Below are 15495 nucleotides of genomic sequence, written 5' to 3' on the forward strand. Positions count from 1 at the left end.
CCTCTACCACCCAGGCAAAGCTAACAAAGTGGCAGATGCACTAAGCAGAAAATCCAGTGCATCCCCGATGTCTTTGTCATCATTAGCCCTGCCACAACAGAAGGAGTTGACAGATTTTGGAATGGAAATTATTTATGGGCAAATCCCTCCATTGACCTTAGAGTCAACCCTACTTGAGGATATACAGAGAAAGCAAAGTGAAGATCCAGATATCCAAAAGATCAAGCAAGGGATGCAAGAAGAAGGAAATTCAGAGTTTCGAGTATCAGATAGTGGAATCCTCTATCAGGGGAACCGCCTTTGTGTCCCCAATGATGAAGAACTGAGAAAGAAAATCCTGGAGGAAGCTTAAAGTACTCCTTACTCCATGCATCCTGGTTCTACCAAAATGTACCAAGACGTGAAACAGAGGTTCTGCCGGTCTGGACTCAAAAGAGATGTTGCTAAATATGTCAGTACCTGCCTGACATGTCAGAGAGTCAAAGCAGAACACCAGAGACCAGGAGGAATGTTACAGCCTCTTCCGATACCAGAGTGGAAGTGGGAAGACATATCCATGGATTTCATAACAGGTCTTCCAAGAACCACAAATGGATATGATGTGATATGGGTAATAGTGGACCGATTGACCAAGTCTGCTCATTTTCTAACCATCAAGGTGCCTCACTCTATAGAGCAGTTGGCACAGCTATATGTTAAGGAGGTGATCAGACTTCACGGAGTTCCTAAATCTATTGTTTCTGATAGAGATGGGTGCTTCACCTCTCACTTTTGGGAGTGTGTTCAGAATGCACTAGGCACCAAACTCAAGTTCAGCACAGCCTTCCATCCTCAGAATGATGGACAGATAGAGCGAGTAAATTAGATTCTGGAAGATATGCTCAAAGCTTGTGCACTAGATTTCAAGGGAAGTTGGTGCAAGTATCTATGCTTAGCTGAGTTTGCCTACAACAATAGTTATCAGGCCACCATCAAGATGGCACCATATGAAGCATTGTATGGCAGGAAGTGCAGATCACCCATTTGCTGGCAAGAAGCAGGTGAGAGAAAAGAAATGGAAGTAGAGCTGGGCATCCAGATAGAAATGATAGATGAGATCACTCAAGCTATCCAGAAAATCAGATAGAGAATTGAGACTGCCCAGAGTAGACAGAAGAGTTATGCTGACACACGCCATAGGCCACTGGAATTCCAAGTAGGAGATTCAGTTTTTCTCAAGGTTGCTCCGATGAAGGGAGTGATGAGATTTTGCAAGAAGGGTAAATTAAGTCCTCGCTATGTAGGACCTTACCTAATCATAGAGAGGATTGGGAAAGTAGCTTACAAGCTGGACTTACCACAAGACATGGCAGCAATAAATAATGTATTTCATGTCTCCATGCTAAAGAAGTGTCTCCATGACCCTAGCCAAGTGATTGAGCCTCAGTCAGTGCAGATTCAGGAGGATCTTAGCTATGAGAGCAGACCTACACAGATAGTGGACAGAGAGGTTAAGAGACTAAGAAATAAAGAAGTACCACTAGTGAAGGTGATCTGGCAGAACCAGAAGCACGAGGAAGTCACTTGGGAGCGTGAGGACAGTATGAGACAGAAATATTCAGAACTATTCTAAGTTCGAGGATAAACTTTTTATAAGGTATGGGGGATTGTAATGACCCAATTTTCCCTATTTCAAGTTCCAAAAGTCCTTCAAAATATTTAAAAATGCCTTAGAAATATTCTAGAGATTTTTAGAAATTTTTAGAAATTTTTAGAATATTTTTATGCAATTTTTGGAGGTCGTTTGGTATTTTTACTAAACGAATGAAGGTCCGACAAAAATAATGTTGAAGCCGAGATTTGAACCGTGGACCTCGTACCTGAACCGAGACTTAACCGAATCCAGCCAGCCAACTGTTCAGCGACCTTTTCGTGAACATATAGAGAACATAATTTATATAAGTAGTAGAAGTTAATAACAGGAAATAATAGGAAGAAAAGGGTTGCAGCCGAGATTTGAACCCATGAGCCGAGACTTAAGCATAACGCAGCCAACCAAGTGTTCACACGGTCGTTGCTGAATAAGGAAAGAGCGACAACTATTTAAGGTATAGTATTTAATAAAAACCCTAGTTATAAGAAAAGAATTAGGTTTTCTTTTTCCCGAAAATTTTCTCTCCTCTCCTCTCCCCGTGCGTCGGCATTATGTTCTCGGGCGAAAACGCAGCAGCGCGTTAGGGCTTGGTCTCTGGCACCGGCGAAAGGCTTTTTCCGGCCGGTCTTCTCCCGTGCGTGACCACCTCGACGAGAGGAGCTCGGAAACACAAAGAAGCCGCCAAGATTTAAAGCTTCTCCGAACCCTAGAGCTTTCCCTTCGGTTGTAAGTCCAAGAAAGCATTGTAAGTACTACTCACCTGCGGTAGGAGTAGTTCCAGAATTGTTTTCCTCTCGTTTACTGTCGCCGCATGTTTTTTTTTTTTAGAATTTTGTTGCGTGTGGAAACCCTAAACCTCATATTTAGATGTTCTTTATGACCTTAATGGGCATGATCGGCTTAGGTCTTCCTGATAGGCAAGGGGCATAGAATTTTTGGAGAATTTCCCATACTGTTTAGATCTGGTGTCATTTAAAGGGCACGAGCAGTTCCTTAATTAATTTCCTTGAGCATGTAGTAAACCTCTAGTTGCTGTTTTGCCATGCCCGAACAGTTTCCCCCCTTGCATTTCAGTTTTTGGTGAAATTCTCACTATCCAGCAAGCATGATCGGTTGTTTTCTTTCCCTTGCATTTTAGTTCTAGTGTTGTGGCATCTATGCATTGCTCGTAGTAAGTGTTTGTAGAAGCATGAAGATTAATTCCACAAGCAAGAACAGCCTTATAGTTAGCGTGTCATATGTGGTTTCTTTTGTAAATTAATGAGTATGAATAGCTTTAGGTCAGCAATTCAATTTAGTTCTTTTTGCAAAGATTATTAAGCATGGACAACCGGCCTTCTCTTTAGCCTTGCAGTTTTATTTTCCTTGCAAATCAGTGAGCTTGAATGGTCTATTTTAAAGCATGCAAATCTTAGATTTCTTTGTTGTTGGACAGCATGTTCAGTTAGATGCAAATTCCTTATTTCTTTGCGTGATGGATGTGTGTGATGTTGAACTATGGAAGCCTCGGGACTTGGCTAAGAAGTTGTTTAGAGTCTTTCTTTAATGTTATTAGAGAAGTTGAGATTGTTAAAGAGTTTGTTCCTTTTTCTTATGTTGCTAATTGAGTCTATTCCGCATTGTTAGTTTGGATGTTTCCCACTGTTGGAGCTTTATTCATTTGCTATTGCTAGAATAGTTTTTTTTAATTGTTGTGTCTTATTACTGCGTTGTTGTGAAATATATATATCAGCCACATGTGGCTGATGGTTTATTTTGTATGTATTGATGATTATTGTCACCGGTACAGGGGAGACTTTGCCGAAATTTTTCGATAGGAACTTCTCTGGGGCTGTGATAAATTAAGTGTTGCTAATAATAGCCTAAGTAACACTAGTAAGTAGAGTAATAGATAAGTAACGGTCGCCCTTAGAGAGTAGTAGTATAGATAAGAAGGGTGGTCGTTACAAAGGAGGTGCGAATGGATGTGTGATGCCTGGACTATAGAAGCCTTGGGATTTAGCATAAGAATTTATTAAGATTGTCATGTATTTAGACTATTGAAATTGTTTATTCATGTTGATGATTTTATTTTATCAGAGTGATTTCATGTATTTAGAATTCTTCCATTTAAATTGTTATGCATATTAGACCTATTATCTGAGTTGTATAATGGTTGCATGTATGTTCAGATTAATACATTTATTTCAGCATGATTAGATTGATGTATAGTTTTAGTCGTGTTCATATGCTAGAGTAGAATGTAGAGATAAGTTGTTTATGTTTTCCGCTGCTATCAGTTGCATGTTTAGAGAGTTTATGTATTGATAATTACATGTGTGCAATATTAGTTTTAAGAAAAGTTAGTAGTCAGTAGTGCCCCATCCTCATAGACTAGTAGTGAGGAGGGTGGGGTGTTACAAGTTGGTATCAGAGCAGTTCCTATTCTCCAGCATCACACATCAGCACCAGCCTTGCCGTCTTCAAGTAAAAAAGTCTTTAAATTCTTTTATTAGTATGCTTTTCCTTATTAATTGTAGCATAGAGAAACCCTTAGAAATATTATTTTATAAGTGCTAAAGTGAGATAAAAGTTTTGAGCGCTGAGCCAAGTAACAGTTAAGGACAAGTACCCTCTTCCCAGAATAGATGATCTATTTGATCAGCTAAAGAGGGCAATAGTGTTCTCTAAAATGGACCTGTGCTCTAGGTACCATCAATTGAAAGTAAAAGAAAGTGATATACCCAGAACAGTTTCCAGGACCAGATATGGACACTACGAATCTGTACTCATGCCATTTGGTATAACTAATGCACCTGCGGTCTCCAGAGACGTTATAACAGGTCTTCCAAGGACCACTAATGAGTACGATGCGATATGGGTGATAGTGGACAGAGAAGTTAAGAGACTAAGGAACAAAGAAGTATCACTAGTGAAGGTCATCTGGCAGAACCAGAAGCACGAGGAAGTTACTTGGGAGCGTGAGGATAGTATGAGACAGAAATATCCAGAATTATTCTAAGTTTGAGGACGAAATTTTTATAAGGTATGGGGAATTGCAACAACCCAAATTTCCTCATTACGAGTCCTAATAGTGCTTAAAAATAATTAGAAATGATTTAGAAATATTCTAGAGATTTTTAGGAATTTTTAGAGTATTTTTATGCAATTTTTGAGTTCATTTGGTATTTTTACCAAAAGAAAGAAGTTTTAAAAAATAAAGAGGTTCGGCCGAGGTTCGAACCCGCGACCTCCGACCCGAACCGAGACTTAAGTGAAACGTGATGACCAAGAACCCAGCAGGGTCGTGCTGATTAAGGAAAGGGCGGAACTGTATTTAAGAAGTAGTTGATGATAGAAGTTTTGAGTTATAAAGAGAGGAACTTAGGGCTTGATTTCTTCCGTGACCTAATCTTTCTCCTCTCCTCTTCTCTCTCGTGCGCGGCGTTTCTGCTCGAGCGAAAATAGAGTCGAACCTAAGGTTCGTCTCTGGCGGCCGGCGAGGGGTTTATTTCGTGGGTTCTTTACACGGTTGTGATCCTCTCGTTGAGGAGAAGCCGTAAGCACGAAGCAGAGGCCGAGAGTTTGAGTTTCCCCGAAGCCCTAGCTTGCTTTCTTCGGTTGTAAGTCCAAGAACACCAAGGTAAGTGCTCTCACCTGCAGTAAGGGTAGTTTTGTGCTTCGAATTAAAGTTTTTTTTTCTTTTGGTTCGGAATATGCTGCAAGAAATTCTTGGATTTGCTAGGGATCAAGTTTCTCCTTGTTTTCGGATTTTGTGTGGAGAATTGTGATTATTAAGGATTGTTAGAATAGATCCAAGCTTCTGGTTTTTTTTTCTTCCTTGAAATTCTGCTGAAGCATGTTTATAGATTTTGGTTGCCCTATAAAAAGTTCAAGTTGTGAATCAGTTTTATATAGGTTTTACTTTAAGTTTTCAGCAAGCTTAATTTGGTTGGTTTTGTGTTATGGTATGAAGATGATCAGCCTTTGGAAGCTTATTGTTAGCTATTAGTCCCTTGTTCACCTTTCTGTCCGTTTGGGTTTACTTCAGGCTGATCTGATAAACATGTACGGCCAGAACTTCTTTTATGTTTCCTTGCTGTGGTAGTGTGTAAGAGGAATGGAGATAATTTTTGGTTTTGATAGAAGGTTCCTTACCAGCTGCATTGTGCATAATCTGTTAGATGGGTTTTTTAAGAATGCAGTGGGTTTTGTTCTTCTTTTGGATGCATGTAACATGAACAGATAATTTTAGTTCTTAAAGCATGCAATTTAATACAGTGCAGATTTTGTTAACCATTTCAGTGCAGTGTTAATACGTATTTCAGTTCAGTTTTATATTTTTGTATCTCGAGTCAATTGTTGTAAGAATAGCTTCTTATCTTGCTCCGGATTTTTTTACATATACCTTTATGAGTAATTATAAGTAAATGAAGACCAAGGTCTTAATTTTGATCCCAAATTCAAGCATTTGAGGATCAGCAGCACATCAGTGCTTGAAGAAATGCCGAGGCGTTATATATTAGAAGTAATAAAAGATAACAAATATTTTATTTTTAAGAGGCTAGTACCCGACTTCCGAGGTTGTCGTTAAACAAATCCAGGTGACCGTTTCCGAGGTCTCGGCCCTGGTAAGACCGAGGTCTTTACCCTCGTAGGACGGACGGCTCGCTACCTCAGTTTCTATTAGGGAGCGCGCAATGGTACTAAGCCTGGGCCCAAGATGAAAGAGTTGATTATTATTTTGAAGTACTAAAGTATAAGATTTTAAACAAGTGAAATAAGCTTCACATAAGTTTAAAATTCAGCAAGTTTAGTTTTCTTATATGCTGACATGTTGTTTAGATTGGCTTACATGTTTAGTATTTCAGTATGCTATGTTTCTTTTGCTATTAGATGAGCATGAGTAGTATCTTCTTTTGAGCATTCAGTTTCTAGATTTCTTCCTGTCACATGCATATTCGAGTTTCGTGAGTTAGATAGCGCTTACTAAGCAATTTTGCTTATAGATGCATTTTCCTCTTATTGCAGATAAAGGAAAGGAAAAGCTATAGCAAAGGAAGGCGACAAGGAGGTGCGGATGGATGTGTGATGCCTGGACTATAGAAGCCTTGGGATTTAGCATAAGAATTTATTAAGATTGCCATGTATTTAGACTATTGAAATTGTTTATTCATGTTGATGATTTTATTTTATCAGAGTGATTTCATGTATTTAGAATTCTTCCATTTAAATTGTTATGCATATTAGACCTATTATCTGAGTTGTATAATGGTTGCATTCATGTTCAGATTAATACATTTATTTCAGCATGATTAGATTGATGTATAGTTTTAGTCGTGTTCATATGCTGGAGTAGAATTTAGAGATAAGTTGTTTATGTTTTCCGCTGCTATCAGTTGTATGTTTAGAGAGTGTATGTATTAATAATTACATGTGTGCAATATTAGTTTTAAGAAAAGTTAGTAGTTCAGTAGCGCTCCATCCTCATAGACTAGTAGTAAGGAGGGTGGGGTGTTACAGTTCGAGGAAGGGTTGTTTTGTTTTTTTTTTACAAGACTATCCAACAACCCCTTCTAGCCGGCCGCAACGGTCCTACAAGTGGTATCAGAGCCGAGACGTTTCAAGAAGGACTAACCGTCGTCTGAAGCTCAACTGAGATGAGCATCGAGAAAGGGGGACAGTCTTCAGAAGAAAGTAATTCAACAAGGGAGAACCAACGACCTATGAGGTAAGTAAGGTATGGCCTCTACCCTTAGAACAACTGGTTAATTCAATATAAAAGTTGCCTGGAGATTATTGTGATTTAAAAATTGGATTATCGAATAATTCAATAGAAAAGTTGCTTGAAGATTTTTGTGATTTAAAAATTGAATTATCGGAAGAGTGTTTCGGTTTACCAATTATCTTGAAAGATTCTTACGAATTACAAAATATTTTGATAAAAGAATTTTGCAATTTAGAAAATATTTTGACAAAAGAATTTTGCAAGTTAGAAATTTTGCCGAAAGACTTTTGTGAATTACAAAATATTTTGTCGATAGATTTTTGCAAATTAGAATTTATGACAAAATACTTCTGCGAATTACAGAATATTCTTCTGAAAGAATTTTGCAAAGTAAAGAGATTGTCGAAAGAATTTTTACAAATTATATTGGCAAAAAATTCTATTAAATTAGAATTTATACTATCAAAATATCTTTGCAAATTAGGAATTCAAAATACAATAGAAAATGACATGTTACAATTTATACAAATTTCTACATGTTCAAATTTTCTTGCTTCAAAGTTAAGAAATTATGATAAATTAAAATAAAAATTTAAAATTTTCTGATAAAAGCATTAGAATAAAATAAATAAATGCAAGGGAATTTTTTTTAAATGTTATCAATTTTATTAAAGTTTTTCTTGCATAAAGTTTTGGGCTCAGAAAGATTTTTTCTTGATAGCGAAAACTAAGAAATTTTTTCACAAGTTATTTTTGACTTAGAAATTTTTCCTTGACTTGGAAATATTTTTTTCTGAAAATCATTGAGATAGATTTTGATAAGTTTCTAAGTGTCAACCTTTAGACTTTTCTTGCAACCCCAATTTTTTATGTGATCAAAGGGGGAGAAGAAAAAGTATAAGTCTAGGGGGAGGTAGAAAAATTGAAAATTAAAATTGGAATTTAATTTTTTCTATCTTGTTGCATGTGATTGCAATATTAAAATGTTTAATTTTCATATCTATTTTGTCCCTAGCTTAACTTGGGTTGATCACATCTAAAAGGGGGAGATTGTTGGAACCCCAATGTTGTTTGGTGTGATCAACAAGTTAAGTTAGGTCCTGTGTTGTTTTAACCTTGTGTCTAAGTGTGCAGGAGCTTAGGAGCATAGGTACTCGAGCGGAAGACACAGCTAGCGAGAAGGACGGCACGCGGTGCGTCCGAGGGACGAGGTGCTGCGGAAGAGTACCCCGGTGGACGAGAAGGAAGCTTGCGGTGGTTCCGAGGGATGAAAGCCAGAGCGAAAGATTGCTCAAGGAGCAAGAGATGCAGCTAGCGAGAAGGTCGGCACGGGGTGCGACCGAGAGACGAAGACTGCGGATGAGTACGCTAGTGGACGAGAAGGAAACATGTGGCGATTCCGAGGGATGAGAATTTGGAGCGGAAGGCTGCTCGAGAAGACCGGAACTTGGGTTCAGGTGAGCCCTTTTTCGGATAGCAGAGATCACCCAAGCGAGCAGATCCGGAGGAGAAGAACCGGACCAAGGCGGGACTGAACCAGAGAAGAGGTCCCGGGCGAAAAAGTCAACATCTGTTGACTTTGGGCTCCGGGGCGCCCGGAACCCTTCCGGGCGCCCGGACCAGATTTTTGACCAGGATCGAGATTTGACTCGATCTGATCGTTGGAGGATAAAGTTTATCCCCCCCAAGGCGCACGGAACCCCTTCGGGGCGCTCCGACCAAGGCTATAAATATAGCCTTGGTCCATAAACTTTTAAACGAACTCTGAATTGTAATTCCAACGCTTGTAAGCTTTAGTCTAGAGTTGAGCTTCTGTTTTCTACGCTTCAACGCTGTACGAGGCTTCTCCGCCTGAAGGAGTTTTTAGTGAGCTTAATCTTCCTTGGATTAACAACCACATCGGTTGTAACCAAGTAAATCCTTATGCCTTGCTTTTTCTTTATGTTTTTAATTTATCGGCTTACTTTATATATACAAGTGTTAGCTTAAAGAGTTCGAGGAAGGGTTGTTTTGTTTTTTTTACAGGACTATCCAACAACCCCCTTCTAGCCCGCCGTAACGGTCCTACAGTAGCAACACCCCGATGACCAAGAGCTTCAAATCTAGTATTTCTGTTGTTAGTATAATTTAGTTATTGTTGTACTTATACTTCATACTTGTAACTTTGCGCTATTATAGTTGTTGCCCAAAGTAAATGCTCAACAAGTGTGGGCCTTGGCTCCGAACCAAGTAAATATTGGTGTGCTTCTGCGTGTGTGTGTATTCTTATTTCCGCTGCATTACTCGTCGAATTTCCGAATATGAAAAAGTGAAAGCCACGAGCGTTATTCACCCCCCCCCCCCCCACTAGCGCTTCTCGATTCAACAATTGGTATCAGAGCCAAGCCACTCTGAATTGGTGAAACCACCAATCGAGCAAGGGGGTTCCTTTTTGAAAGAAAATTTAGATATCGTTTGTGTTAAAAATAATTGGTATCAGAGCCCAGTCGCCTTTCGTTTTTTCCCTCTAAAACTATTTTCAAAAAATTAATTTTCATCTTTTTACCATTGATCGACATTAACGAAATATCGCTTTTTCAAAAATTTGTAATAATATTTTTTAATATTTTATTATTATTATTATTTTTTTTTTGAAGTTAGTGAATTGTTATTCTTTCTTTATACAGCAATACTAATCCAAGACCAAGTCTTGAAACGAAGTTGTTTTCTTTTGTTGTGTGTTAGATCATCAATGGCTCTCCAAGAAGGCTATAGCACCGCTCGCCCACCGCTCTTCATCGGAGAAGACTTCGGCTACTGGAAGGGCCGAATGGATTCGTACCTTCATATTCATTTCGAGGTCTGGATGATCATCAAAACTGGCCTTGAACTCCCAACTGACGACAACGGCAAGCTGATATCGTGTGAGAACTAGGATGCATCTCTGATAAAGAAGGTAGAAGCAAATGCCAAAGCGACGTATACTCTTCAATGCGGCCTAACCAAGGAGGAGTTGAACCGAGTCGACCCATTTTCAAGCGCATAAGAGTTATGGGAGAAGCTAATTGAGCTACATGAAGGTACTTCTGAAACGAAAGTATGTACGTATGATTTAATAGATGAACTATTTGAGCAGACTAATACTACTCCGGCCGAGGAAGGTATTACATTGGCTGCAAGTACAAACAAGATAAAGGAGGCTAGAAAGAGGAAGGTGCTGAAGGCAACGTGGTCCGAGTCATCAGGCGAATCCGACGAAGAAGAACAAGCAAGCTTCTTCGCTCTACCGGTACAAGAAAATATTATCGAAACCGAGTCCGAGTTTGAGTCTGGAAGCGAGGACTAATCGGAAGCTGAGTTTGAGATAAGCCACGAATTCGAATCCGTTTCTAAAGGACCGAACCCCACTGTAAGCTCTTTAATTTCTAGTATTAATTTAGAAAGCCTAGTTCCATACTTGTTAAAGAAATTAGCTAAATCCAACGTTCGGGTCAAGTCACTCCAAAAGGAGGTAACAAAGGAAATGACTAACTCCGAATGCTTGACTAGCTCTATTCAGACTGGAACCTCAACTCAAGTCCAAAAGCTTGAGGAAGAGAATTCCATCCTGAAAACTCAAGTCAAGGATTTAAGGTAGCATTGGAACGGTTTGTATTGGGTTCCAAGAATCTTGACTTGATTCTTGGAAAACAGAAAGCCGTATACAATCGACCTGGACTAGGATTTAAAACTAAAAGAAAATATCGGTCTTATCTATCAGTTGTTAACAAACTGAATAGAAAGATAGTCTAAGCATGGGTACCTAAGTCCGATTTGGTCAATCAATTTGGACTTGGTAAATATTGGGTCCCCAAGGATCAAGTCCATTACCTTGATAGACCAAATCGAGGCTATGATCCATGGGGAGCCAATAGAAAAACTATCTTTATTAATAATTAGAATTGTTTGATGATTGTTTCTTCTTCTCTTTATGCATACTTAGACTAGGATAGACTAAGGACCTAGGCATAATTTACACTTGATTAGTTGGACCTAGGAGTTTCAAAAAGAAAATTAAATATATAATTTCTTTGAAAGACTCTGTCTAGAAGTGGTGGATGATCCCATACCCAAAAAGGGCTAGTGTCTCGCCAAAGCCTGGAAGCTAATCTTTGAAATATGTATTTAATTGACTAATTGGAAAACCTAAGACTAACTCAAATGTAAATTAATCCTTAGAAATAATCTTAATTAAAGATAATCATCTCATAAAACTACATAAGGTTCCCTTCTTGATAACCGAGAATCGAGTGACATAGATCTTGGATAACTTAGTAAAAATTATTTAAAAAATTATTTTAAAAACCTTTAAAAAATCCTTTTAAAAATCCTTTTAAAAATTATTTTAAAAACCTTTATAAATACTTTTAAAAAATTATTTTAAAAATCCTTTTGAAAATTATTTTTAAAAAATATTTTAAAAATTATTTTATAAACCCTTTTAAAAATTATTTAAAATTATTTTTAAAAACATTTAAAAAATTCTTTTCAAAATTATTTAAAAATTATTTTAAACACCTTAAAAAACCCTTTTAAAAATTATTTAAAAAATTATTTTAAAATCCTTTTAAAAATTATTTTAAAAATCTTTTAAAAATTATATAAAATATTATTTTAAAAACCTTTTAAAAATTCTTTTAAATTTACATAAAAATTATTTAAAAATTATTTTAAAAGATTTTTAAAAAATCCTTTTAAAAATTATTTAAAAAATTATTTTAAAAACCTTTTAAAAATCCTTTAAAAAATTATTTTTAAAAAAATTATTTATAAAGCCTTTCAAAAATCCTTTTAAAAATTATTTAAACAATATTTTAAGTACCTTTTAAAAATCCTTTTCCATTATTTAAAAATTATTTTAAAAACCTTTTCAATAAATACTTTTAAAAATTATTTAAAATTTTATTTAAAAAACGTTTTAAAAATCCTTTCAAAAATTATTTAAAAATTATTTTTAAAACCTTTAAAAAAAATCCTTTTAAAAATTATTTAAAAATTAGGTTAAAAACCATTTAAAAAATCATTTTAAACATTATTTTTAAAAAAACCTTTTAAAAATACTTTTAAAAATTATTTAAAAATTATTTTAAAAAAACTTTTAAAAATTATTTAAATATTATTTTACACCAATTTAAAAATCCTTTTAAAATTTATTTAAAAATTATTTTAAAAACATTTTAAAAAATCCTTTTAAAAATTATATAAAAATAATTTTTAAAACCTTTTAGAAATTATTTTTAAAACATATTTAAAAAATCCTTTTAAAAATATTTATTAAAATTAAAATTAATTTTATAATTAATTTAAAAAATAATAAGTAAAAATTCAAATTATTAATTATTAATTCTTTTTTCAAAATATTAATCTTAAATTTCAAATCATAATTAAATTTCAAATTATTAATTTTTATATTTCTTTTCAAAATATTAATCTTAAGTTTCAAATAATAATTAATTTTTAAATCAAATTCAATCTTGAAAATCTAAATGATAATTATGTTCAAAATATATTTAATATTCAAAATTTTAAATGATAATCAATTTTCAAAATCATATTATCAAAATCTTAATTAAATCTTTAAATCATGTTTTCAAGCTATAATTTTCTAGATCTTCAGAAGTTTAAAGGTTTACTCATTTGAAATTCAAACTCAAACTTATTTTAAATATAAATTTCAATATTGATAAAATTAAAATAAAGACAATTCCATCTCACACTCACTCATAAGCTGAACATGCTTGATAACCTAGAATGGGTGAGATGGAAAATTAGAAAAATATAAATAACCTTTATGTTTTTTTTATGCTTGGACTCTAGGACCCTAAGAATTTATTAAGGCATTAATCAAGGGGGAGTGAAGGGAGTCGAGCTAAGTTACTTTTAAAAAAAAAATCCAAAAATTTAATTTATTTTTAAAATGAAAAATAAATTATCCAAAAAAAACTAAGTATTTGCTCAAGTATTTTTCAAATCACTTAGTTAAGTATTTTTACATGAAAATATTTTTAAGTTAAGTTTTTAACTTTAAATCTAAGAGTCTATCAATTTTTTTAAAGCTAAAGCTTTTATCAAAATCGGTTTTAAGTTGAGTAATTATTTTCAAAATCTTAAGTGTTTGTCAAAATCTCTTTAAGTTCAGTTTTTCAAACAACAATTATTTTCAAAAGCTTAAGTTTATCTAATTGTTTTGAAATTGAGCTAAGTATTTACAAACACATTTCAAATTTAGCTAAGTATTTTTCAAAAGCATTTCAAATTTAGCCAAGAATTTTTCAAAAGAAATTCAAATTTAGCTAAATATTTTTCAAAAGCATTTAGCTAAGTATTTTTCTAAGCAATTATTTTAAAATGCTAAGTTTTGCTCAGTTTTTGTTGAAAGTGTTAAGTATTTTCCAAAGTATTTTCAAATTTAAGTGATTTTCAAAAACAATTCTTTTTGAAACGCTAAGTCATTTTCAACAGTAAAAAAAATTGATAAGGTGTTACTCTTCAGGGGGAGCTTAGAATTACATAGAATATTTTTTCTATTTTTCTCTCTACTTATTCTTTTTGATTTATATCAAAGGGGGAGAGAAAAGTCAAAGTTAAAGAAAATTAAGAATTTAAACATAAGGACGAGCATAAGTTTTACAAATTTTTACATTCATGCTCATGTTTAAATTTCTTATTTATTGTCATATATTTTACTTAACTTTGAACCGTGTTGCCATAATAAAAAAAGGTGGAGATTGTTTGTGCAGGAAGCATCCGACGATGGAACCTATGTTTTGATTATGTCATAGGGTTCAAGTTAAGTTGTTTTGTTATCTGATATGTGTGAATGAGTTTATAGGAAAGTCCTAACAACGGTTAGGTAGGTGGAAAAACCCTAGGGGGAGATAACCCTAGGTCCTAGGGGTGGCAACCCTAGGTGGTGGAAAATCCTAAGGGGCGGTAACCTTAGGTCCTAGGGGGTGGTAACCTTAGGTGGAGGAAAACCCTAAGGGGTGGTAACCTTAGGTCCTAGGGGGTGGTAACCCTAGGTGAAGGAAAACCCTAAGGGGTCGTAACCTTAGGTCCTAGGGGGAGGTGGCAGAAAACCCTAGGGGGTGATAATCCTAGGCAGAAAGTCCAGTCGGTATGGAGGACAAATCTGGCATCAGGTATGCTCTCCTGAGTGGATTAGGTGAGGATGTGTTCTCCGCTGAGGGAACAGTAGGTGTCGGTTCCACCTAGGGTTTCTGGTCGGAAATTCAAAGTCAAAACCAGATAGTCCGGTGACTGTCAGATGCTCTTGTTCATGTTATTTATGTGCTAACTTTGTTTTGCAGGATATATTGTTGTTTTGTGGACTAACCTATCTTGCAGGGACAAAAGAGCACATTATGCCTCGGATGAACAATACCCGAGGCACCCTCCAAGGAGCTTGAAGGCGCCTCGGGTGCAAGGCTGAAGCTGTGCAAGAAGCCACATTGGAGGCACCCTCATGGAGGCTTGAGGTGCCTCGGACGGCAGGCTGGAGGTGCCCTCATGGTGGCTTGAGGCGCCTCGGACAGCATTGGAGGCGCCTTCAAGGTGTATGGAGGCGCCTTCAAGAGGATAGGCGAAGACTTCTTCTCAGCTTATCCACGCGCGGCTGACTCGGAGAATGGAGGCATCCTCAAGGGACTTTGAGGCGCCTCCAATAGCCTTTATATGAAGATTTCGACCAACAGCTCAAAAACAACTCATTCCATGCGATTCTTCTTCCGTGTGCTGCTCAAGAAATGATCCAGAAGTGCTGTAGCAACACCCCGACGACTAGGAGCCTCAAATCTAGTATTTCTGTTGTCGGTATAATTTAGTTATTGTTGTACTTATACTTCATACTTGTAACTTTGCGCTATTATAGTTGTTCCCCAAAGTAAACGCTCAACAAGCGTGGGCCTTGGAGTAGGAATCACCCTAGGCTCCGAACCAAGTAAATATTGGTGTGCTTCTGTGTGTGTGTGTTTTCTTATTTCCGCTGCATTACTCGTCGAATTTCCGAATACAAAAAAGTGAAAGCCACGAGTGCTATTCCCCCCCCCCCCCCCTCTAGTGCTTCTCGATCCAACATCATGTTGGATGAACTATTTCTCCCCCTGAGTCATAGCTTAGATATAATCTATCTAAGTAA

Source organism: Zingiber officinale, chromosome 11B (assembly GCF_018446385.1).
Source record: "Zingiber officinale cultivar Zhangliang chromosome 11B, Zo_v1.1, whole genome shotgun sequence".
Lineage (NCBI taxonomy): Eukaryota > Viridiplantae > Streptophyta > Magnoliopsida > Zingiberales > Zingiberaceae > Zingiber > Zingiber officinale.